At 40.1% G+C, this 27,196-nt stretch overlaps 1 long non-coding RNA gene across 9 annotated transcripts in view; it reads left to right on the top strand.

The window, feature by feature from the left end:
- Window positions 1–10,731: 10,731 nt before the first annotated feature.
- Window positions 10,732–27,196, top strand: part of LOC147916162 (uncharacterized) — a 331,839-nt gene continuing 315,374 nt past the window's right edge. For 5 of the 9 annotated variants that reach the window (XR_015553460.1, XR_015553456.1, XR_015553457.1 and 2 more), the window contains exon 1: window positions 10,732–10,887. This is a non-coding gene — a long non-coding RNA (uncharacterized LOC147916162). Of the gene's footprint in view, window positions 10,888–20,787; window positions 20,862–27,196 lie in introns of all 9 variants that reach the window. The other 4 variants (XR_015553454.1, XR_015553455.1, XR_015553461.1 and 1 more) reach the window with 2 other exon arrangements.

Genomic DNA, 27,196 nt, shown 5'->3' with positions numbered 1-27,196 from the left:
GCTGTTGTAACAAATTGCCATTTACTGCGTGGCTTAAAACAACATAAATGTGTTCTCTCATGGTTCTGGACGTCAGAAATGTGAAATCAAGGGGTCTGCAGGTTGGTTCCTTCTGGAGGCTCTGAGGGAGAATTTGTTCCATGCCTCTCTCTTAGCTTCTGGTGGCTGCCAGAAATCCTTGGTGTTCCTTGGCTTGTAGATGTATTACTCCAATCTCTGCCTCCATTGTCTTAATATCACCTTGTCCTCTATGGGTTCTTCTCTTTTTTTATAAGGACACTTGTCGCTGGATTTACAGCTCGCCGTAATCCAGGATGATCTCATTTTGAGATCCTAATTACATTTGCAAAGACCCTTTTTCCAAATAAAGTCACACTCACAGGTTCTGGATAGACGTACCTTTTGGGGGAGCTGCCATTAAACCCACTACAGTAGGAGATCTTTTCTGGCAACATTTATTTCTACTTTATAATTCACTCTCTCCTTAGTTCCTACCCTCTCTTTTGCTGTCCTCCCTCTGCTGTCTAGGACTTGGAACCTATATTCTCTGCTGCAGAGTTTCATGGAACACTGCTCTGCGAGATACAATGTTGAGAAAGTTCTAAGTTAAAACCAGTTTGGGAAATGCTGCATTCTATATCTTCCTATTAGAAATTCATAACACATTACCATGTTAAGGGGCTGAGAAGTCCTTCTGTCCTACTATTTCTTTAACCATGAAACTCCTTGAGCATAATATCTAATAGGATCTTGTGAAACTGTGCTTTGCAGAACACACTTTGGGAGCAACCATGGCACGGGCTCCCTTTCCTCTAACTGCAGCGCTGCTTTGGTAGCTTTAAAAAAAAATCAATTCCCTGCCTATCTCGGAGCAGTTCTCCGCTTTTGTGTTTCAACTTCTTACTTTTTTTGTAAAAATTATTATATTGTTCTTAAAATTTCTACCCCATATTTATGTAGGTAACTGCTAAATTCACATCTCTAGGTTTGGCCTCTATCAGCTTAAATTCTTTACATTTCTTATCTACTATTAGCAGAGAATGAGCAAGTCCGTTCTTTTTCCAGTGACGTTTAAAAGTCTTGTTTTCTATCATTTTTCAAAATAACAGCCTTGAAGCATTTAAAAAGAATTTTTACTTCAAATTTCCTACGGAGAGACAGAAGAAAGTAACTGGTCTAGAACTTCTAATATCTATATGTGAACCCATAAATCTTCAAAATGTTTTAGTAAATGGTTTCTGGAACAATCCATACTGTATCATTTAAGCTTCAGAAAGAAAATGTAAAATGGCTACATATTTAGATACATGGTTCAGGCTTTAGGCTACTTTCATTACTCACGGGATTTTCTGCACGTTTTGAGTTGGTGTTGGAATTTTGAAAGGTACTAGGCAATAGCAACACTGATATTTCAGAGACTCATTTATCTTTATAAATTCCATATTTTATTGTTAGTTTTCCACATAGCTATGATAACTTTTCTATCCATAAGGCTAAAGCAAGGAGAAGCTTAACCTCTTAAAATATCTCTAAAATTTTAAATAAACTTTTTAAAAAGTAAAAATATTTCTCCTTGAGAAGTAATATGCCTAAATTACAGTGCCCTGCAGAAGTGTATAACACCAAAGGACTCCCTGGTGGCGGAGACTTTATTCTCTAGATAGTCTTAAAACCTTCAATACACTGAAACACTGACAAATTAGTCCGAGTATCATGTAACTCTCTGATCCTCAGAGTTTCCATTATCATAGATGACACATACATTTGGTTTTCTTTACATAGACCATTACTCCATTTATTCCATTGTACTTGAGTCCATCTAACGAGCTTCTGGTTCTACCCAGGGGTAGTGCTTTAAGTGGCTTGCCAAGCTCTTACTGAATCCTTAGGTGTTTTCTGAGCCCGGTGTGACAGCTGCTGTTCTCATTTAATGATTTTGCCAGGGACTCAGGAACTCACTTTGTCATTGGTTTGAGTTTGCATGTAATCTCACTTCTTATAATTTTATGAGTTTGGAAAAAAGCCTTCCTATCCCAGGTTAAACTAAATGAAGTGAAACCTTACCCTAGGGAAAGCGGGAAATACTGCTGTGGGAGATCAAATTTGGCCACCCTGAAATATGTCTCTTTACCTTGATTATTTTCTCTGACGGACATTTGACCTCCCCCACTAACTGCCTGAAGGAATTTAACTCTGGGTATGGACAGACTGGCAGGGTCCTCGCTAAGCCCATTCTTTTCAAAATTCTCTTTACCAAATATTTACATTTGTAAAGGTATCTCCCTCTGTGTAGTGGGAAGAGGGGGGGATGACCTTATCTGTGAAAACTCTTATCAGTACGGAAGGAGAGGACTTAAATCTACATACTATTGATTACTGTGATTTCTGTCTCTCCGGCCACATTCTCTGTAGGTGGCCCTCCAAAGCATTGTCTAACAAACATTTACATTTCCCTCTCCATGTGAATTGTCTTCTTCCCCTCTGAAATCCCAAACCACTACCACCCCCAACATCCTCCTTTGTCTTTAGCTGAAGATGATATTTAAGATGAGAATTGTTGCTATTGTGTGGAGAAACTCAGTTTCCCTGGTTTCTCCCATGTATACATGTTATTAAACTTGGTATTATTTTCTCCTGCTAACCTGTCTTTTCATTATTTAGCCAGCCATAAGAACCTTAAGGGAAAGGGTGGAGGGGGATTCTCCCTCTTCCCCGACACTGCACATAGAAATTTGCCAAAATTGTTGCTATATCTAAGAAATATGAGAATCTTTAGGCATGGGGAATTAATAAAATAAATCTATGAAAATGGCATTTGGGTAATGATAAAGCTTAAATTTGAATTTAATTTCCCTTTCTCTTCCATAATCCCCTTATTACAGAAGTTGACTGTAAGAAAGGTGACCAAATTGCAAGGCATTTCTTCATGGAGATGAAACTTTTAAATTTTCTGTAAGGGTAATTGGGGCTAGAGCTGAGTAGATTGTTCAGGACGCATGCAAACTAGGTATGGTAGACTTATTGAACTGGTTATTTACTTTTGTGACTGTTGGGAGACACTTCTCTATGAGTCTCTCCTGTGTCTGCACATCTTGTGAGCAGAGGTACTAACTGCCCTTTTGTTTCACACTATATTTTAAATAATATTTGTGTAGAGGATAACTTTGGAAGATAAAGATAATGTCTCCCTCTCTAACAGACAGTAGATATGCTTATTTTTCTGTATAATAAAGATAATGTCTCCTTCCAGAGCAAAGATCAGGCAATTTTGCTTACTGTCCGTTATAAAATATTTGGGCTACCTAAGCTTAGTGTTTCTTAGCTGTGACACTAACCCACTGTGTGTGTCTATCCACCTGGCCCACTCTGCATTGTCCTCATGGGACTTGGGGGCAGGTGGACAGACACAACTATAAAGCTCAGTTTCCCTGAGTAAAAATGTCTTATGTCTCTGACCTAGGAGTCTTTTCTCAGATCCATTAAGTGTTAATTCTTAAGGCTGACTTTCAAAGGCAACTTCACTTCCTCTCTTTCGAAGGTTTTAAGGGCTGTTCATAATTGCCCTCTTTACTGTTTCATAGTACTCTACTCAGATGATTAATAGGATTTTTAAATTGAAAGACATCAATATTATTCCTTATTCATTTTATTAGTCAGGATAGGCTATGTATGCTGTGATAAATCAACCCTCAAGTCTCAGTGGATCAACACAAGCAGGGTTTATTTCTAGCTCACATAACATTCGATGAGAATTAGATGGCTCTCTAGGGCTGCTTTATCCTTAACCCTCCACATGATGATTGATTCAGGTTGTTCCCATTTTGGTGTTGACATCTGAATTTGTATACTCCTGATGTCAGAGCAGGGGATGAGAGTAAGTGGAGAACTCCCACCCACCCTTGTATGCCTTGAATCCCATCACTTCCTGTTCATTGACTAGAACTAATCACAGCTAGTGGCTCAGCTAAGATGCAAGGTTGTTGAGAATTGTAGGGGAAACCATGGACATTCAGTAAACAGTAATGTCTCTGTCACTTTTATGGATATCTTTGCAAATATTTTTAAAAAGTAGGTTGACTGCCTACTTATTCTCATGCTAGTACTGCATTTTAAAAATTATTATAGTCTCATAACAAATTTCAGTAATAGCTATGTGTGAATCCCTACTTCCTTTAAAAAAAGTGTCTTAGCTATTTTTGTCTGATTGTTCTTACAGATAAAACTCAAAATCCTTTTTGAGCATTAAAATTCTTTAAAAAATTTTGGCATTCTTATTGGAATAAAAGTAAAGCTGTAAAGTAATTTAGGAAGAACTGATATTTTTATGATATTAATCTTTCAATGCAAAACAGGACTATATTCTAATTTCTGTAGTAATAAAGATTTATAATTTCATTCATAAGATTCAAATACATTTCTAAAATAATTATTCATAGACATTTTAGTTTTTTTTAAATTTTTTGTTTATTGCAGTAACATTGGTTTATAACATTGTATAAATTTCAGGTGTACATCATTATACTTCTATTTGTGCATAGATTACATCATGTTCACCACCCAAATACTAATTACAACCCATCACCACACACATGTGCCGAATTATCCCTTTCGCCCTCCTCCCTCCCCCCTTCCCCTCTGGTAACCACCAATTCAATCTCTGTCTCTATGTGTTTGTTTATTGTTATTATCTACTACTTAATGAAGGAAATCATACAGTATTTGACCTTCTCCCTCTGACTTATTTCACTTTGCATAATACCCTCAATGTCCATCCATGTTGTCACAAATGGCTGGATTTCATCGTTTCTTATGGCTGAGTAGTATTCCATCGTGTATATATATACCACATCTTCTTTTTTTTTTTATTTTAATAATTTTTATTTATTTATTTTTTTCCCCAAAGCCCCAGCAGATAGTTGTATGTCATAGCTGCAGATCCTTCCAGTTGCTGCATGTGGGACGCGGCCTCAGAATGGCCTGAGAAGTGCTGCGTCGGTGTGCATCCGGGATCCGAACCCAGACCGCCAACAGCAGAGTGCACGCACCCAACCGCTAAGCCACGGGGCCGGCCCTATACCACATCTTCTTTATCCATTCGTCCCTTGGTGGGCACTTAGGTTGCTTCCAAGTCTTGGCTATTGAGAATAACGCTGCAATGAACACAGGGGTGCATGTATCTTTACGCATTGGTGTTTTCAAGTTCTTTGGATAAATACCCAGCAGTGGAATAGCTGGAACATATGATAGTTCTATCCTTGATTTTTTGAGGAATCTCCATACTGTTTTCCATAGTGGCTGCACCAGTTTGCACTCCCACCAGCAGTGTATGAGAGTTCCCTTCTCTCCACATCCTCTCCAACATATGTTGTTTCCTGTCTTGTTAATTATAGCCATTCTGACGGGCGTGAGGTGATATCTCACTGTAGTTTTGATTTGCATTTCCCTGATGGTTAATGATTTTGAACGTCTTTTCATGTGTCTGTTGGCCATCTGTATATCTTCTTTGGAGAAATGTCTGTTCAGGTCTTTTGCCCATTTTTTGATTGGGTTGTTAGTTTTTTTGTTGTTGAGATGCATGAGTTCTTTATACATTTTGGAGATTAAGCCCTTATCAGATGTATGGTTTGCAAATATCTTCTCCCACTTTTTAGGTTGTCTTTTCGTTTTGTTGATGGTTTCCTTTGCTGTGCAGAAGCTTTTTAGTTTGATGTAGTCCCATTTGTTTATTGTTTATATTGTTTCTCTTGCCCAGTCAGACATGGTGCTTGAAAATATGTTGCTAAGACCAATGTCGAAGAGTGTACTGCCTATGTTTTCTTCTAGAAGTTTCATAGTTTCAGGTCTTACATTCAAGTCTTTAATCCATTTGGAGTTAATTTTTGTGTATGGTGTAAGGTAAGGGTCTACTTTCATTTTTTTGCATGTGGCTATCCAGTTTTCCCAACACCATTTGTTGAAGAGACTTTCTTTTCCCCATTGTATGTTCTTGGCTCCTTTGTCAAAGATTAGCTGTCCATAGATGTGTGGGTTTATTTCTGGGCTTTCGGTTCTATTCCATTGATCTGTGTGTCTGTTTTTGTGCCAGTACCATGCTGTTTTGGTTACTATAGCTTTGTAGTATATTTTGAAATCAGGGAGTGTGATACCTCCAGCTTTGTTCTTTTTTCTCAGGATTCCTTTAGCTATTTGGGGTCTTTTGTTGTTCCATATAAATTCTAGGATACTTTGTTCTATTTCTGTGAAAAGTGTTGTTGGAACTTTGATAGGGATTGCATTGAATCTATAGATTACTTTAGGAAGTATGGACATCTGAACTATGTTAATTCTTCCAATCCAATAGCGTGGAATATCTTTCCATTTCTTTGTGTCTTCTTCAATTTCTTTCAACAGTGTTTTATAGTTTTTAGTATACAGGTCTGTCACCTCTTTGGTTAAGTTTATTCCTAGGTATTTTATTCTTTTTGTTGCAGTTGTAAATGGGATGGTTTCTTAATTTCTCTTTCTGCTACTTTGTTGTTAGTGTATAGAAATGCAACTGATTTTTGTATTTGATTTTGTATCCTGCAACTTTACCATATTTGTTTATTACTTCTAAAAGTTTTCTGGTGGATTCTTTAGGGTTTTCTATATATAAAATCATGTCATCTGTAAATAGTGACAGTTTCACTCTTCCTTTCCAATTTGGATCCCTTTTATTTCTTTTTCTCACCTGATTGCTCTGGCTAGGACTTCCAGTACTATGTTAAATAGGAGCGGTGACAGTGGGCATCCTTGTCTGGTTTCTGTTCTTAGAGGGATAGCTCTCAGTTTTTCACCATTGAGGATGATATTAGCTGTGGATTTCTCATATATGGCCTTTATTATTATTATTGAGGTACTTTCCTTCTATCCCTATTTTATTCAGAGTTTTTATCATAAATGGATGCTGTATCTTGTCAAATGCTTTCTCTGCATCTATTGAGATGATCATGTGATTTTTATTCTTCATTTTATTAATGTGGTGTATTACGTTGATTGATTTGGGAATGTTGAACCATCCCTGCATACCTGGAATAAATCCCATTGATCACGGTGTATAATCTTTTTAACATATTGTTGTAAGCAATTTGCTAGTATTTTGTTGAGGATTTTTGCATCGATGTTCATCAGTGATATTGGCCTGTAGTTTTCTTTTTTTGTGTTGTCCTTGTCTCGTTTTGGTGTCAGGGTATGTCGGATTCGTAGAATGAGTTAGGGAGCTTCCCCCCTCCTCAATTTTTTGGAAGAGTTTGAGAAGGATAAGTATTAAGTCTTCTTTGAATGTTTGGTAGAATTCACCAGGGAAGCCGTCTGGTCCTAGACTTTTATTTTTGTGGAGGTTTTTGATTACTGTTTTGATCTCCTTACTGGTGATTGGTCTATTCAAATTCTCTACGTCTTCTTGATCCAGTTTTGGAAGGTTTTATGATTCTAAGAATTTATCCATTTCTTCCAAATTGTCGAATTGGTTGGCATATAGCTTTTTGTAGTATTCTCTTATAAACTTTTGTATTTCTGACGTGTCTGTTGTAATTTCTCCTCTTTCATTTCTAATTTTACTTATTTGTGCCTTCTCTCTTTTTTTCTTGGTGAGTCTAGCTAAAGCTTTGTCAATTTTGTTTATCTTTTCAAAGAACCAGCTCTTGGTTTTATTAATTTTTTCTATTGTTTTTTTGGTCTCTATTTCATTTATTTCTGCTCTGATTTTTATTATTTCCCTTCTTCTACTGATTTTGGGCTTTGTTTGTTCTTCTTTTTCCAGTTCCTTTAGGTGCATTGTTAGATTGTTTATTTGAGATTTTTCTTGTTTGTTGAGATAGGCCTGTATTGCTATAAACTTCCCTCTTAGAACCGCTTTTGCTGTATCCCATAAATTCTGGCATGTCGTATTTTCATTTTCATTTGTCTCCAGGTATTTTTTGATTTCTTCTTTGATTTCTTTGTTGACCCAGTCGTTGTTCAGTAGCATTTTGTTTAATCTCCATGTATCTGTGGCTTTTCTGATTTTCTTCCTGTAGTTGATTTCTAGTTTCATATCGTTGTGGTCAGAAAAGATGCTTGGTATTATTTCAATCTTCTTAAATTTATGGAGACTTGTTTTGTGGCGTAATATGTGATCAATCCTGGAGAATGTTCCATGTGCATTTGAAAAGAACGTGTATTCTTCGGTTTTTGGATGGAATGCTCTGTATATACCTACTAGGTCCATCTGTTCTAGTGTGTCATTTATGGCCAATGTTTCCTTATTGATCTTCTGTTTGGATGATCTATCCGTTGGTGTAAGTGAAGTGTTAAAGTCCCCTACTATTATTGTGTTACAGTCTATTTCTCTTTTTATATCTGTTAATAATTACTTTATATATTTAGGTGCACCTACATTGGGCACAGAGATATTTACAAGTGTTATATCCTCTTGTTGGATTGTTCCCTTGATCATTATGTAATGCCCTTCTTTGTCTCTTTTTACAGTTTTTGTTTTAAAGTCTATTTTGTCTGATATGAGTACTGCTACCCCAGCTTTCTTTTCATTGCCATTTGCATGGAGTATCTTTTTCCATCCCTTCACTTTCAGTTTGTGAGTGTCTTTAGCTCTGAAATGTGTCTCCTGTGTGCAGCATATATATGGGTCTTCTTGTTTTATCCAATCAGCCACCCTATGCCTTTTAATTGGAGCATTTAGTCCATTGACGTTTAAAGTAGCTATTGATAAGTATGTACTTACTGCCATTTTTAACTTTTTTTTTTCTCAGTGTTTTAGTAGGCCTTCTCTGTTCCTTTCTTCTTCTATACAGAATTGATGGTCTCTTTAGTTTGAGCTCTGTCTGAAAGCTCTACTCTTTAACTTTTCTCCTCCCTCAATTTATGTTTTTGATATCATATCTAATCTCTTTTTTGTGCATTTGTATCCATTACCCTATTATCATGGAAATAGATAATTTTTCCTATTTGTGGTCTTCTCTTTTCCCCTTAAATCAGTCCCTTTGACATTTCTTGTAGCACTGGTTTCTTGGTGACAAACTCTAATTTTTGCTTGTTTGGGATATTTTTTAAGTCTCCTTCGATTTTGAGTGATAACCTTCCTGGGTAGAGTATTCTTGGCTGTAAGTTTTTTCCTTTTAGCACTTTAAAAATATCATGCCACTGTCTTCTAGCCTGTAAGGTTTCTGCTGAGAAGTGAACTGATAGCCTTATGGGGTTTCCTTTGTATGTAACTTGACTTTCTCTTGCGGCTTTTAGGATTCTCTCTTTATCTTTAATTGTGGACATGTTGATTATGATGTGTCTTGGTGTGGGCCTCTTTGGGTTTATCTTGTTTGAGGTTCTCTGTGCTTCCTGTACCTGGATGTCTGTTTCTTCCTTAGGTTAGGGAAGTTTTCATCTATTATTTCTTCAAATAGATTCTCTGCCCCTTTGTCTCTCTCTTGTCCTTCCGGGACACCTATAACACGGATGTTAGTGCGCTTGATGTTGTCCCAAAGGTCCCTTAGACTATCCTCACTCTTTTTAATTCTTTTCTCTTTTACCTGTTTAGCTTGGGTAATTTCTTCTAGTCTTTCTTCCAGCTCACAGATCCGTTCTTCTGTATCCTCTACTCTGCTTTTGAGTCCCTCTATTGAATTTTTCATTTCCAGTATTGTATTCTTCATTTCTGATTGGTTCTTTTTTATATCTTCCATTTCTTTGTTGACATTCTCACTGAGTTCCTCTATTCTTCTCCCCAGATCAGTGAGCATCCTTACCACTCTTGGTTTGAACTCTCTGTCAGGTAGGTTGCTCATTTCTGTTTCACTTAGTTCCTTTTCTGGGGTTTTGTCCTGTTCCCTTACTTGGAATTTATTCCTTTGCCTCCTCATTTTGCCTCTTTCCCTGTGCTTGTGACTACGTATTAGGTAGGTCAGCTATGTCTCCTGTTCTTGGATAGGTGACCTTATGTAAGTGATGCCTTAGGGGGCCTGCAGTGTGCATCTCTCAGTTCTGAGTGTTCCAGGGGCTACATGTGTCCTTCTGTTGTGGTCTCTTTGCTCTCCCTGTAGGTGCCCAGCTTGACCGAGTTATGCTCCTGGCCAGCTGTTGTAATACTCAGCTGCTTGTAGTTGTTGTGGGCCCTTTAGTCTCTTTATCAGCTGTGGGGAGCCCCAGCACAGTTGGCTGCAAGTTCTAATACCACATTTGTGTTGCAGTATTTCTTTTAAGTGAGTAGGCCCCCAGCGTGGCAGGTTGTTAGGCTCAGGGCCTTACAATTGCTATAAGCCTCCAGCCTTTAGGTCTCTTGTCAGCTCTCTGAGGATTACAGCTGTGTGGGGCTGGCCTCAGGCACGGGAGCACCCAGTAGTTTCAGGCTTTGGAAGGTGGGGCAAACCCCCTATGTGGGTCTTTGAGAAGCACAAGTCTTCTGCAGCTGACAAGCCCTGCCCCCCACAGGTCCACACACACAGTCAACACAGTCCTGCCCCGTGTGACCGCCCCGACCTCCCGAAGCAGACCCAGTCTCTCCACGGCAGGAGCCCCACACACCCTGCCACCGCCCCACACTCTCCACCCGCTCCTTGTGCTAGCCCTGCCCTGCTGAAGTCGGCTCAGTTGCCAGGCTGCAGAGAATCTAGTCACCAATCTATGCAGGCCCACCAGTTGCCTGAGGGCTTGTTGTTGGGTGGGGCCAGTCTCTAGGGTGGGCTGCCTGCCCTGGCTGAGCTGGATTAAATCGGTGCTCTAGCGGGTGGGGCAGACCCTGGGCTAGCAGGCCTCAGGGAGAACTCCAATGGCGTCTGTGTCAGCACGCTCACACCAGGCCACAACAATGGCCGCCGCCAATGTCCCAGTCCCTGGAGAGGTCTCACCCCTCACCGAGATGCACTCAGGGCCTATTAGGTGAGTCTCTTTTCACCAAAGCACTGTACACCTTTCTTTCTGGTGATTTTAGGTTGCTTTCTGAAACGGGTGAGTTTGCGCGTGGGCCCTTTAAGTGCCGGTTTTAGTTTCTTTGTGAACCGGGTTTTCTGGGGGTACTCCCCAATGTTTTAGTAGCAGGCAAAGTCAGATATTCTGCCGCTGGTCTCGATTGTGCTGGGTCCACAAAATGCCCACAGCGGGGGCGCTCCCCGGCTCAGGACCCCGCGCCTCCAGGGAGGCTGCGGACCTCTGGGCTGCCCCTGGCGACCGTGAGGCGCTGTGGCTTGTGAAGGCGGCGTTTTTCCTCTCCAGAAGGGAGTTTCTGCCTCTTCTACCTCAGTTAGGATTGTCCGTTGTCGCAGGAGTTCCTCTTATCCAGTTTTCAGTTCTGTCTCAGGGGTAATTTTTCCACGAGTAGTTGTAAATTGGCTGTGTCCACGGGAGGAGGTGAGTTCAGAGTCTGCCTATGCCGCCATCTTGACTTCCTCCCCCAGAATGTTAAAAATAAAGTTTCAACTGAGGCAGACACCAAAGTGAGTGTGAGCCATACCATGCTGAAGGAATCTTCAAAGTCGATTCTTCAAGGACCAGTTCCATGACAAGCCAGTCCTGGTGGTCTAGTGGTTAAGAAGCACTAGAAACAAACCAGCTCCTGGTTTGTTTCCTGGTCAGGGAACCACACTACCTGTCTGTCAGTTGTCATACTGTGGTGCCACTTCCAAGAAAATTGGCCATGAAAACCCTATGAATAGCAGAGAAGCATTGTCTAATATAGTGTGAGAAAATCAGAGGGTGGTGCAAGAAAAACAGGGCAGGGTTCAGCTCTGCTGTACACAGGGTCACTAGGAGTCAGAATCGACGACACTAATAACAACAAAAGTTCCATGACTACTCACTGTGAGAACATAAAAGAGCAGAGTGAGAGAGTGGATGTAACTAAAGTACTACTATCAACAGCAGGGCAAGAAGAGCAGGAAGCCTGCCCAAGAAGACCACCTATAAGGGTGAGAAGACTCCACACCTCAGAGTTGATATGGGGAAAAAGGCCAGTGAGAAGAGAAGCACAGTCCACGTCGGGGGAGCTGTGGTCAGAGGGACCCACCAGAGGGCCCACACGAGCTCACAGAAGAGCCCATGGGAGAGAGAATGAAGTTTTGACACATGACAGGCCCAGAGAGTTTAGAGTTAATCCTAGGACCCTCCTCTCACTAAGTAGGAACTTTTCCATCCTGTTTCCTTCCCTGTTTTCTCTTTCACTGGCTAGGTGAAAACTACTGCTAAAAAATCAGGAGGAGGTGAGCAGAGAAAGAGGGGAGAAACTAACCATATCATCACTTTTCTCCAAATAAGACACCCTACCAATGTAAGCCTTAGGTGGCCAGGAGAGTGTCCTACCTTTCGATAAATGTTCAAGTGTTGATTACTAAACATTACATTTGTTGGACTAAACAGATTACATTTCTGTAATACATTCAAGTGATGATAGAATTATTTTATATGTAAAGTGAAAAGAAAATCATGGAATCTGGTGAGTTTTTATCCAGTGGCAAGGAAAATGTTTCTCCCGCTGAAATGGAAGACCCAGAAAGTTGTGTTTTCATTATATCTCAAGTTATTCTTGTTCAATGTAATATAATTAGTATCACTTGTATCTTAGTAAATTTTTTGTCCTCCCTCTCCTTCTCTCAATTTGGCCAAAGCCTCAGTGAGGAGACTGTATAGATCTTATCCTGTTTCTATTGAGCAGGGAAATTATAACCTCTGTTCATTTGTGTTGTTTTGAGCATGTAGGAAACCCAGTGGGTATATCTGGGCGATTAGATATAGTAACAGGAGGCCAACTCTCCTAAAGGCAGGACAGAGGAAGGAGGAAGAGGCTGTTTATACATCTGGTATATGTCTTCTGTAGCTCCCTGAGTCCTAGATAGACTCTGTAGTAAACTCTCGATATTAGATTTGGAGCACAGCTTCAACAACAGTTTTGAAATTAAGATTAAAGATTAGGTGGGCAGAGTGCTGGGCAGTCATATTTTCCCTTGGGCTGTTCTTTTGCAATTTTAGTTTAATTTGTAGACAAACTGTCTGCTCCAAAATTAAAATAGCAAAATGTCTGTGGAAAAAGCACCTGTGTACTAAGCCAATGTGTAAGAGAGAGCACGTGTTGCCCCGGGAATGCCAGCAGGCTCACGTTCTATCAGCTTCATAATGACCTTGGTGATTTTATCTCATGCCAACTTCTGGCCTTTGTGTTTCAGACTTGGAAATGTGATTTTGGCAGCACCAAGATCAGATCCATTTCTTGGGGGGAGATTCTCAGAAACCAAGTTCAAAGCACTGATATCTAAAACCAAAATGATAAGAATATTTCACAACGAGAAAAGAAAAAAATCTCGTGGGGGATGGAATACTTGTGTTGGCATCAATGTTCTTTTCTCCTGGTGGTCAGGCAACCTGGATAATAAAATTATAACCAAGGCAAAGTTGCTTGGTAAGAGATTCAGCATGAAGGGAAATTGATGGTGGGCTTCTGTAGTTCCAACAATGCTCAAACAGGGTGGTGGTTATGAGGGTTTCTCTTTTTATCCATTTGTTAGCTGCACAATTGTTTTATGCATTTTTCTGTACGCCTGATATTTCACAAAAACAAATGTTAAAAAAAGAAGAGTGTACAGTATCTCAAATTGTAAAAAGTACTGTTTATGTAAGAAAAAAATTCTTATGTAAGGAAATATATTAACATAGTAAAACCATTTATCTCTGCTGGTATAACTATCCTTCTTAATAATTTCCTACAGTCAGAGTATTTAAAATTGTTGTATGTGGTTTTTTTTTTTTTTTGGTGAAGGAGATTGGTTATGAACTAACGTCCATTGCTAATCTTCTTTTTTGCTGAGGAAGATTGGCCCTGAGCTAACATCTGTGCCCATCTTCCTCTATTTTATATATGGGATGCCGCCACAGCATGGCTTGATGAGTGGTGCATAGGTCTGCACCTGGGATCTGAACCTGCAAACCCCAGGCCGCTGAAGTGGAGCGTGTGATCTTAACTACTACACCACCAGGCCAGCCCCTTGTATGTGTTTTTTTATTTTTATTTTTATTTATTTATTTATTTTTGTGAGGAAGATCAGCCCTGAGCTAACATCCATGCTAATCCTCCTCTTTTTGCTGAGGAATACTGGGTCTGAGCTAACTTCTATTGCCAATCCTCCTTCTTTTTTTTTTTCCCCAAAAGCCCCAGTGGATAGTTGTATGTCATAGTTGCACATCCTTCTAGTTGCTGTATGTGGGATGTGGCCTCAGCATGGCTGGACAAGTGGTGCGTTGGTGCGTGCCTGGGATCCGAACCTGGGCTGCCAGTAGCGGAGCGCGGGCACTTAACCGCTAAGCAACGGTGCCGGCCCTGTGTGTGATTTTTTAAAAGAAATCGTTTTGATATAATTTAGCTTAATTTGTTCCTATTTGTAAAATCCTATTTAAAAAAGTCAAATGAGTCTAAAATTTTGAGCAAAGGAAGGGAATTTTATGAAATTTTTGTATGCCTTTGTATTTTACAAGAAAAACAAAAATATGTAGAAGATTCATTGAAGGCATGAAGAAAGAAAAAGAATGAGTGTAAGCTTTATGCTATTCTTCATTGCAGATGAACAGTGTGCTAATTTTAGTTCTGTGTTTACCCAAATCATTCGTTTACATTCATCAGATTTTTTTTTAAGGCTCACACTATGTCCCAAGTCATGAAAACTATAATGAAGTGAAAGAAAATAATGGAATAGAATGTAGCATTCAAACATCCTTCAAAATGCCAAAGCTTTTCTTTTCAGCTGTTGCAAATTTCCTTAATATCTCAGTCCTTTGGGTAGAAATGGAACTCACAAACCAAGACAAATCAAGCCTCCCAACTGGCAGCCAACATCTTTGCCTGGTGTGATTTCCATTTTTCCCTGGCTTATATAAACACCAATTGTATTTATATACACTTCTTCCTTCAAATAGCACAGCTTCAAGCCAGCAGCTCTAAAAGTGGAAAGGATAAACAACAGCTAAGAAAGAAATTCTTCGAAGTAGCCTTTGTGTTGGGTTGTGCTGCTGCCTTCTAATTAGACTATTTCCCAAAGGTGGAAATGTTGGATCATTTCTGAGCCCCGCAGGGACTCTGCTTTGCTGCATCTCAGGTTAGGCAGGCAACAAGACTCCCTACCTGCTGTAAGTCCCCTAAGACTGAGACAAGCAGTAGCACCAGCTGGTCTCCACAAGGTGTCTGAGTGTTTGGAGAACTTCTCTCCTCCTACTTAGCTCAGTTCTCTCTGGAGCAACCTTAGTTCTCAACAACCAGAACAAGACTAGTCCAGAGCAAGGAAAGGGGTGAGAGGTACAAGGTGTCTATAGATGACAAGGAGAAAAAGAGAGGAAAAAGAAAAAGGGGCTGCTGATGGGTAGTTTATCCCATCCCTGGCTCCCTTCCTTAAAGCAGCGATTCTTCTAAATCTTTTAATTTTTTTGAGCTGACAAGAATCTTACATGAGTGAAAGATATAAATGCTAACCATAGATATAGATTTTAATCTTGAAAACCAGAAAAAAAAAGCTTCCAACAAAAATAGCCTACACATTTAATGACAAACATGATAACATTGCATTGTATGGTGATGTTGGAGAAGAGGGAGAATCCCCCTCTGCCCTTTCCCTTAAGGTTCTTGTGGCTGGCCAAATAATTAAAAGACAGGTTAGCAGGAGAAAATAATACCAAGTTTAGTAACATGTATACATGGGAGAAACCAGGGAAACTGAGTTTCTCAACAAAATGGCAGAGATTCTCCTCTTAAATACTATCTTTAGCTAAAGACAAAGGAGGATGTTGGGGGTTAGCAGGGAGACAGGAGGGAGACAGAAATCACAGTAATCAAGAGTATGAAGATTTAAGTCCTCTCCTTCTGTACTGAAAAGAGTTTCCAGAGATAAGACCATCCCCCCCTCTTCCCAGTAAAGAGAGGGAGATACTTTTACAAATGTAAATGTTTGGTAAACAGAACTTTGAAAATAATGGGCTTAGTGAGGACCCTGCCAGTCTGTCCATAACCAGAGTTAAATTCCTTTAGGCAGTTAGTGGGGGACGTCAAATGTCCATCAGAGAAAATAATCAAGGTAAAGAGATATATTTTGGGGTGGCCAAATTTTGATCTCCCACAGTGATTTGGAATAAATGGTAAGCAGTTCATAAAAGCTACTATAATTTCTGTTACTGTTATAATACCAAACTATTTTTATGTTATATCTTCTAACTTTGTGACTTCTCTAACCTCTATTACCATTATCACTATTCACAATAGTCCCTGAATACCTTTTGCCGTTTAATCATCCTAAGTATATGCACACACACACACTCCACACCACACACACATTCTACACTCCACACCACATACACACTCCATACCACACACAAACCCCACACCACACACAAACTCCACACTATACACACACTCCATACCACACACAAACTCCACACCACACACACACTACACACTACACACACACTCCATACCACAAGCAAACTCCGCACCACACACACACTCTACACTACACACATACTTCACACCACACATACGCTTCATACCACACACAAACTCCACACTATACCCACACTCTTCACCACATACGCATTCCATACCACACACAAAATCCATACCACACATCATAGTTTTCTTGCTTCTACTTCTACTCCCACCACATTTTGGGGCATCATCCTGTACCTTCATATCCATGTTCTGTAGTGGCCATTCTGCTCCCTCTGCTCCATGTAGGGAGCAGAGAAGCTCAATGATTTGGGGGAGCAGAAACACAAGTCATGAAACTATGGACTCCCTGACTGACCATAGAATGACAGCATGATCACCTTATTCCAGAGTAGGAAAAGATTCAAGTAGAGTGAATGTACAGGAGAGAGGGCATATTTGAGGAGTTTGAGGAGGGAAGATGGGCATTCAGGTCAGAAAAATGGCATGAAAAGGCCAGGAGATGTAAGAGTTTGTCCTCTTCAGATAACGTTATGGGTTGAATTGTGTTCCCCTAAAAAACATATATTGGAGTTCTAACACCCAGTACTTCAGAATATGACCTTATTTGGAGATAGGGGTTTTTCAGAGATAAGCAAGTTAAGAAGTGGTCCTTAGGGTGGGCCCTAATCCAATAGGAATGGCATCCTTACAAAAAGGGGAAATTTGGACACCTAGTCAGACACACATAGAAAGGAGATGATATGAAGAGACACAAGAAAAATATCATGTGAAGAGAGAAGCAGAGATTGGAGGTATGCTGCCATAAGCTAAGGAACATCTGGGGCTACCAGAAGCTAGAAGAAGCAAGGAAGAAGCCTTCCCAAGCCCCTTCAGAGGGAGCATGTCCCTGCTGACACCTTGATTTCAGACTTCTGGCCTCCAGATCAACACTATGTTTCTGTTGCTTTAATCCACTCAGTTTGTGGTACTTTGTTACAGCAGCCCCAGGGAATTAATACAGGTGGCTATGGATTGTATTCTGGTGCTGAAGTGTAAGATATGCAGGATCTAAGTTGTAACGGCTTTGAATGCCGTGCTAAGGGCATTATATGTTACTCTACAATCAAAAATCGGATGAGACAAAAAACTAAAGCAAATGTTGAGCTATCAATGGTATTTAAGAGAAGAATGGTGTGATCAGATGTGTCCAAAGAGGTATATTTGAAGGTGCTCTGGAAAGAGTACATTCTGTAAAGTTGAAGTTATCATTAGCATAGATATTCTGGCAACAGATGGTGAGTTAGAAAGGATATATAATGGCAGAACAGAGCCTAGTTAGGAAGTTTTTGCCATAATTCAGGCAGTGAGGAAGTGGCTTTGTACCAAAGCAGTGGCCATTAGAATGAGTAGGAAAAGACAATTTTCAGAGACATTCTATAGGATGATCTAGAGAACTTGGTGACTGGTGGGTAGTTGGTTTTGGAAGAATCTGAATTAAAAATACCCCAAGCAATTTGAGTGTCTTGGCTACAGGATAATGATTAACCAGAATAATGCTCAAAGAAGAAGGAATATGTTTGGAGAACAGATAATGAATTCAATCTTGGGCACGTTGAGTTTGAGATGCCTGTGGGACATAGTGACATTTAGCTGGCCATTGGAAACCTGAATTTGGGAGAGGCTGGAATTCAGACCTTCTTGTTCCTAGTCCAAGGCACTTTCAGTTTATCACAGTGGCTGTGAGAGGAACTCCTGGATTTCTACTCTGTGCTGGAAAGTTTATACTGGAAAGCAGAAAGGGTTGGTGTCTGAAAGCAATTGTTAAATAACAAGAGAGAATTTATTATACTGAAGAGTGAAAGTGATCTTTTATATTCAATAAACACCTTCTTTTAGGCTCCAGTATTATGATGAAAATATTAGCATATTGTGATCCTGTGTTTATTTAAAGCACATGGATTGCTCCTAAATGTGAATTTCTTTTGGATGTCCATTGTGGGATATGTAAGCACATTTTAAAGTTCTGTATTTATTTTTTCTCTCAAATGTACTTCAGATATGTGATAAACAATGATGAGAAACTAAAAGTAATTATTTCTGTGAAACCAGAATTAAAACAAATAATAAGTCCGAATGTAGGGTTTTTTTGGGTTAAAATAAATTTTTGCACTTGAAAACTGTGAAGACCTGTATGAGAACAGGAAAAATCTTGCTAGGCAAATTCCCCAATACACTGGATTTATAGAGCTTTTAGATTCATAAGATGACACCTATTGATATTGGATGCTTTGCTTAAATTCTCATCTGTAAAAAATTTTAAATTCATATCATTCACTTCTGTTATTCATTTAAAAACTAACCATATCATGAAGCCAGTTTAGCAACTTGAGTTGTCTGGGGTGTAATATAGATTGATGACATTCCTTAGGAAATCACTAAAAGAAGGATACTATTTTACTCTGCCTTAACATGTATATAAATAAGGAAACAATGGGTAAAATGTATAACTACTTTAATGTGATTTTCTTTCTTTCCTTTTGCCCTGGTTGGCCTGAAGTACCCTTCTACTTGAAGGATGACTGATGAGGAAATAGGCAGCCTGTGATATCCAAAATAGGATATTGCAACAAGCAACTAGCCTTGCAAGGTAGATTACTCTCTTGAGGCAGGCTTTTTAAAATTCAATTTTCTCTCCCTTTAGATGATCAGCAACAAAGCCTGGAGAATACAGGCTCACAGAATTCCATTTCCATATAGAGATGATATTACTCTGCCTATGACAGTAAAACCATGAAAACTCTGCTCAGTGGGAGAGAGAGAACATGACACAGAGGAAGTAAAACAAAAGGCAACCTGCTTTCCACCATGAGGAACTGTGGGGTAGATAAAGAGGGGAGACCAGTCAGGCAGATATGTGTTCTGATTTTCTACTCTCCAAGTTTTGGCCTCAAAAGAGAGAGGTACGTTAATTGAGTGGAGGTAAAGTGGAGAGTGGAGGGAGCTTTCCTTGATCCCCACCACTTCCACCTTGTTCCCAGACCCCACCATAATGCCCGTTTAGAATTTTGGGAAGTGACTGCATTTGGCTGGAGCCAGACTGACTGGGTGATACTATAGGGAAGCAAAGGGAACGCCTAAGATTGAGTTTTGCTCATCTGCCTTTGGTTCCCCTGAGACCCATCCCCCATAGATGGGTCTGAGAGGAGAGTCTGGCTGTTGAGCTTGCCAGAGAAGCTCATCTTAGCAGGGGCAAAATGGATGGCCAAGGGTAGAGAGAGTAAACTGCCTGGACTGGGGACAAATGGGAGTCCTAGGGACTTTAGAGGGTTGTTAGCATCAGTAGGGGCTGAGGTGAAACTGAGTTAGCCAGGCAGTGCTAGTGGACCGTACCAAGAGGATAGAAGATGATGGGTAGCACCAGAACAGACTTCTGCCATGAATGCCAGGAGGCAGGCAGCACCCAGGTGAAAAAGGACACCGCCCTGAGACCAGAGGAGGTAGAGGAGCACTGAAGGTGATATAATTCACACCTGTCCCGCCTGTGTCCCTACCACATCTTAGGGAACCAAGCTAGAGGAGAGGAAGGCTATTTCAGAGACTGAGAGTGTGTGTCCAAGAGAGAGTGCACTAGCTAAAGTAACAGTGTAAATGTTCAGATTGGACAACACTTAAACTGGACTGGACATTTGTTTCATCCTCCCACGTCCTTTCTTTGCCCTGCCTCTAACTAGAGGGTTCAAAATAATTATGAGAGAGATCAGATGATCTAAGGACAAAAGTAAGAAGTTAAATTTTCTCCACATGTATGAGTTGTGCTTGGTGATTTCTAATTGAATTTGCATTTCCTCGATTACTAGTGAGGCTGATTGTCTCTTCCCAGGGATTATGTCTTCCCTTCTATGCATTGCTTATTCACGTTCTTTACTCTTTTCTCTATTGACTCCTGCCTTTTTCTTGCTGGATTGATTCTTTTGTATATTTGGAATACAAATCCCATGTCAGCTTTAGATGTCAGAAATACCTTTTCCCAACTGGTCTGCTGAATTTTCTTTGATGATCTTTATTTAATAGAAATCTTTAAGGTAGTCAAATCCTTACAGTTTATGTATTTTGTTGTTGTGGCTGTTTAGGAAATACCTTCCCACTCCAAACTTCTAAAGGTATTCTCTCTATTTTCTTCTGTTAGCTTTATAATTGATATTTTGCATTTAGACCTGTGAACATTTTTGTGTAAGGCCATTTCTGCTCACTGTTTCCTTTATTCATCATGGACAACTTTGACAATTGCAAAGAGCTGTCTCCCTTATGGCCTGTTTTCTGCGCTTCTCCTCTGTCTATTCATTGAATTTATGAATTATGATCCAGTCCATCTGCTCATTTTATAGATGAGGAAACCAGCCAGAAGGGCCACATACCTGAAGGATTACAAGGCTCTGGTGGGTGTCTTCTTAAATACTTGGTAAGAGACTTCCTTTGCCCAGAAGTGGCTGTTTTGGCTTATTCGTATGTTTAAAAATATAGATCTTGGGTTTGGTTTTTCAGGATATTGCAGGTGGGAAACTAATATACTAGGAAAGTGGGCAAGCATAAAAATTAGTAATTTATAAAAGGTAACCAAAATAAACTTCACTGAAGACCTATAAAGAAAAAAAAAAGGTGTCTGGTATCTGGGAGCACCCAGGTTCCTGTGTCAGAGCAAGTGAACCTCCCACAGTGTGTACATACAGTTTGGTCTAAAGCAGTGGTTGTCAACTGGGGGTGATATTTTCCCTTCATCCACTCCCCTACTCTCTGGGGATATTTGACAATGTCTGGAGACATTTTTGGTTGTCATAAACGGGAGAGGGTAGTACAGAGAGTGTTGTTACTGGCATCTCGTTGGTATAGACCAAAGATGTTGCTAAACATCCTATGATGCACAGAACAGCCCCTCACAACAAAGAATTATCTGTCCCCAAGTGTGAAGAGTGCCGTGGTTGAGAAATCCTATTTAAAGAGATCATTTAGAGCTTGAGAATGCAGTGACCCAAACAGGTGATATAAAGTAGTGTCGAGGCAAATAATCCATAATCAATCTATAAATCAAAATTGGGGTGAATTTATTATCAACCAACTTTTGAGGACCATATAGCCCGGGGCCTTCCTTCCCTAAGGAAGGAAGGGCACTAAAGAAGTGGGGTGTACGGAGCGGTTATATACCGTCAAAGAGCATGTATCACATATGATTGCAACGTCCCTTTTACAATAGCCACAAGATTGACCTGTCGGCACAGCAATTGATGGACACAGCAGGTATCAGGTCTGCTGTCTCCATGGGCATGGCTGGTGGCAGGTCTGTTGTCTCAAGCTGGGTGGTCTTAGGACGAGCACAACAATCAAATCCTAGCCTAGGGAGAAATGCTTATCCTTAAGGAAATGCCAAGGTGGGGGATGTTGCATCCATATCTTAAGGGCATCTTCTTGTCTTTGGGACATGTTAATTGCTTAAAGCAGATATACAATGAATATTTGGAGGCCACAGGCCCTTTTTGGAAAAACAAGCTCAGGCCGAATTAGTTTTACACCAAATGGCTTCCTCATATGCTCCAATATACCCTATTGCTTGCCATTTATCAGTGGTAATTGTAAGGATGAGGAGAATCGAGTTGGCAGTGTCCCTAAATTGGAGGCTGTGTGATCTGATAGGGATGTCCTTTTTTTGGGGACATAGCCTTATATAAAAGGAGAGATTCTAAGACTGAGAAGGCCAAATCCTACCTAAAGCAAAATCATGTATATATGGTTATTTATGTTAAATAGTTGCTTTGGGATTGCTGTAACAGGCCACACAAAATGACCTGCAGTGCCTCAGAATGCTTGCCACACGCACAATCTTTATGTGCATGTTGCTATGCTCTTGTCTTACTCTATTTGGACTCCTGTAACAAAATACCATAGGCTGGGTAGCTTATAAACAACAGAAATTTATTTCTCATGGTTCTAGAGGCTGGAAGTCCAAGATCAGGGTGACAGCATGGTAGAGTGAGGGCCCTTTTCTGGGTCATAGACATCTCATTGTGTTTTCACATGGCGGGCTTTGTTGGGCCTCTTGTGTAAGGGTATTAATCCTATTCATGAGTGCTCCATTCTCATGACCTAATTACCTCCCAAAGGCCCCATCTCCCAATGCTATTACATTGAGGATTAGGTTTCAATGCATGAATTTTGGGGGCAGGACACAAACATTCAGACCCTAGTAGCTCTGTTCCCCAAGAATCTCCTGTCTCCACCTCCTCACCATTGGCATCTGCTAAATTCTACCAGGCGTGGATACATAACTCTATAAGGTTTCCAGCTGTAAGATTTCCAAGAGCCAAAATGTGGTCTTTGGCCATTGGTAAATGGCAGCTTAATCAAATCCATCATTGGTAAAGTTTAAATTTTGTACCTGTAGAGGGAGACTTGACAGCAACTATGCAGAAAGAGGAAGTAGAATCTTTTCTTGCAGGTCAAATTAAACTGAAGTGATTAGGGAATGGGTCAAAATCTAAGATTAGCCAGGTTCAGTTCCCAAAGGCTCAGACCTTCAGGATAGCAGAGGTAGAAGTCATGGAACATCATCCCAAGATCCAGGTTAGTACCACTAAGTGGAGGAGAAGAGAACCAAAAAGAGAGGTAATAAAAACAGAGTCTCGTGGTCAGATCTGGAGCTCAGAGTGGGAAGCACTGCCCTTTGCCTTGTCAACCTGCAAAAACAGAAACCAGTTTAAGAGGCAAAGCGTTTACTTAGGATCAAAGAATTGCAATTCAGGAAACACAGATTCAAGTAGAAACCCAAATAGTGTCGAGGGAGTAAAAGTCAGGGGCTTTTAAAGTCAAAGAAGGGAGGATATATTACAAAGAATTTTAATTGGAGTTGGAGGCAGAGAGCTAGTCTTGGCTAAACATTGATTGATTATTGATTCTATCTTCAGAAAGTCCACAATCATCAGTCATTGTGATCAAGATGTCTGTTCTCCTGCTGACTTCTCAAACAATTGTTTGTAAAACAATTGCCATTTTGGCTGATTCCAAAGGTTTGGTCCAGTCCAAGGTTCAAGACAGCAAGGCAGTTTCTCTGGAAAAGCAGCTCTGACTCCATTTTAAAATGGCTCCACTAAAGTCAATTTTGACAGCCTTCTCTTTAGGCTTGGGGTGAGTGGATAAAGAGAGGCTTAGCCAATTAGCAGTAACTGGCTTCCAGGCTGAGACAGGGTTCTCTCTACAGGTGTCTGTGAAAGTGACTTTGGCAGCAAACAGGCCACTGGATGCTCTGGGGAGTCTGCCTTGCTCCAAAGCCTGTGCACTTTCTCCTGGGCTACATTGTGAGAAAATATTTCAGAAAAAAACTATAAAAACTTTCCACATCTTAGATGCTGAGAGTTTAGAGACAACTAGTCCCTTATTCAGAGGGTGATATAGTTCTTCAGTTTTCATATACGTTATTAGACCTATCAGGTTATAAAATATCGCTAACAGTTACAGAATATTGGTGATGACTCTCAACTTTAATCTAAATACTAGATGGCATCATTATCATTTTACTGAATGTTTCCTATGTGACAAGCATGGTTCTAAATTCTTTCAATGTATTAACTCTTTTAATCCCGATATGGAGCCTGTGAAGTTGGTACCAATTTTTATCCCCATTGTACAAGTTTTAGAACTGAGGTATAAAGTTCCTTCGTTTATACCTCATGGTCTTGCTCATGGTCACACAGCTAGCAAGCAACAGACTAGGGTAGCACCCACACAAGTCTGTCTTCAGAGCCTCCCATCTCAGCTCTATTGCCTCCCTGAGGGCAGCATCTTAATATTTATGCCCATCTAGTCCCATCAGGTACTAGGGGTGTCCACTCTGTTTCAGGGGTGCTCAGGTGTGCCTATTTTGGCTTTCAAGTTCAGGGGACAGAGCCTCTCACCACCATCCCATTAGGTGTTCAGTGGGTGTCCTCAATTGTTACTGAAGCTCAGCCTGTGTGTGGCTCTCCTCCCACAATAACTGAGTGAGGTACTTTGTGAAGGTAAGGGGAAGTTCCTACTCGAATGGTGACATCTTGTCTAGCTGGCTAGGACTGTGCTACAAAAAGGCTTCTAGACATTTGAACAGTGGCCACGGCAGCAATTCTTGTCTTGGTTACTTGCCAGCACCTCCCAAGTCAACACCCCATTCTTGGAGCTCTCTTAGCTTGGGGGCCCTTGGCAGTTAGATTCCTTCCTCCCTCTGCCTTCCTTCCCTTCCTTCCCAAGCGTCCCCACTTCTGCTTTCTCCCTGGCTTTATTTCCCTCTTCTTTTTCTTTTCTCTCATAATATTGATCTCAATATCTGATCCAAAAGGTCTGTGATCTTCTATCTAAAATTGCTCCCAAAAACAATTGCCATAGAAATCCAAACTTCTCTCTTTAAGTAGAGAGGATTTCTCTTACACCCTGGATCTGAGGGCAAAGTTTCAAATTCCGTTAAGGGGAAGGTTGTCTTCCCCTTTAGCCAAAATAATGAATCCATGCAATACAATTGAGATTTCATATTAAAACATAGATTAAATATTTGTGTTTTGTTACAACTGGTTGATAGAAAGCTATAAGGAATCTTAAACGCCCTTATACCTCTTAATAGGATACAATTAAAGCAGTTCAGACAGTTCCTATTTTACCATACTCTAAGAAAAAGATGGTGAAAAAGTTCAGGTCATGCCATCTCAAAATATGCCACTTTGGCATATTGATTATTTTGCGCTAAAGGCATTTGAAAACCAGCAAGTGCAAGAAGGGCAGTCTGACCTTCCCTTTTCTTCCTGAAAGTAGGAGATGAAACTCCCATGTGAAAGATGCCCTCCCTATACCAGGAGGAAAGAAAGATTGTTATCATCAGAGACATGGAGTCCAGACATGGAGAGAAATATGTACAAACGGACTTTCTTAAAATAACTCTTATCTTCTTTTATTCTCCCCATATGTTTTAGTTTTTTTTTTCTACAGTTGCCACTCTTGTTCAACCTGGTATATAAGCACAAAGGTCTAGTCACTTCTTTGGGTCTTCATGTTTCTTGTGAAGACTCGCATGTATATGTAAACATTACTAAATAAAATTTGTATGCTTTTGTCTTGTTAATGTCTTCTGTTAGTTTAATTCTTAGGCCCAGCGAAAGACCCTAAGAAGGTAGAGAAGAAATTCTTCCTCCCCTACAATGGAACAAGCCTGGGTAGTGGAAAGAAGTTTAGAGTCAAATGGCTTGGAATTCAAATCTTGATTCAGCCACTTGAGATTTATAGCTCTTGAAAAGTAACTTAAAGTTTTCTGAGTCTCTGCTTACAGCACTGATTATGATCAGGTGGTAGTGAGTGTTGGGGGTTGGAGGAGGACACTTATTCCTTGCTCTAATAAATCCTTCCAAATAAAAGGGGCTTTGTTGGCATACAGCCTCCCCCTGCCCTTAGCACCTCTCAAGGAGTGGCTTATGATGGATGGATTAGAGAGAGGAACTGGGCATACTTAATTCAAGCCATTCTTCCCACCTCCCACTACCCCCATGACTAGTGAGTAATCTGACTAATTCCAGGGCTCAACACACCTAGCCATATTCTATCACATAGCCTTTGTCATTAATGAAAGTGATATTTCAATCTCTTTCTGCCTTAACTGTTTACTTTTTAATTGGTTCTGATCTTTGGCCAGGAAAGGGGGAAGTATATATTGAGTCTCTTCAATTCTAAAAGAGAGTCAATATATTTATAAGTGACCAGTCTTTAAATGTGCTTTACAAATGTTAGTTCTCTCTCTCTCTCTCTGCCTTTCAGTTGACTATTCTGTCTAACAAGTCCTACTATCAGTGAAGCATGACATATGTCTGAACCAATCTTTTCTGCCAGGGCCTGTTTCCTCTTGTTCAGTTTTCAGAGGAAATAAATCAATGGTGGAAGGAGAACAGCTGGTTGCAATTTCTTTGAAGTTTTTAATCAGAAAATTCTCTGGTTTATTTCATTTGGCTGCTTCCTAGAGCATGACTGTTAGATTGAACATTTAAATATCTTTCTTAAACCTTCCAACAAAGATTTGCAACCCAAAGTGTGTAAACTTATAAACTAAAAATGTTAGTGAAGAGGAAAGGTAAACCTTAAAAAGAACTAAATTAAAGATCCTCCAACATATTTAAATCTAGCCTTTATATAGACTTAGGAAGCTAGATATTTTTGTCCTTGGGGACCAGGAACTAATGACACATCCCTGCATTACAGTGCAGTGAGGGAAAAGCAAATGAATAACAGTCATTACTGTGTCACTGGGGACTTGGTTTCCAGAGTTATTCCTATGCCATAGTTGGAACTTTTTTATTACTCACACTGCTTTGGTTTAAATTTTCCTTAAATGCTTCTCACTTCTATAATATTAATTCATGCGTAGTCTGATTGTCTCTGTTTAGGTCAAGTGAAATAAAGAACTGATAGGAAAAGCCCTACGATTGAGAATTAAACAGATTTCTCGTTTGTGTTTACCAAGCTGACTCCAGCTGCTCACGTTTATGCTAGTATGCTATTATGTTAGTATCCAGTTTACTTTTTGCAGATACAAACTCAATGAGAAAAGAGCGGAAAAAAGTAGTTACGCAGAGACACCAAGTGTTAAAAATTCCTATCTTGTAATATTCTCTCCCTCCATTTAGTTTTAGCCCCTCCGGTCTCTACAGTTTACAAAATGGTATTTCTAAGTGTTGATATGTTTATGTTACTCTCTGGCTTAAAGCTCTTCAGTGACTTCCCGTCTCCCACAGGGTCAAG

Source organism: Ceratotherium simum, chromosome 10, assembly GCF_057802395.1.
Source record: "Ceratotherium simum simum isolate JZ-2026a chromosome 10, ASM5780239v1, whole genome shotgun sequence".
Classification (NCBI taxonomy): domain Eukaryota; kingdom Metazoa; phylum Chordata; class Mammalia; order Perissodactyla; family Rhinocerotidae; genus Ceratotherium; species Ceratotherium simum.
The sequence above is the reverse complement of the archived record's forward strand: the minus strand, read 5'-3'. Positions and strand labels throughout refer to the sequence as shown.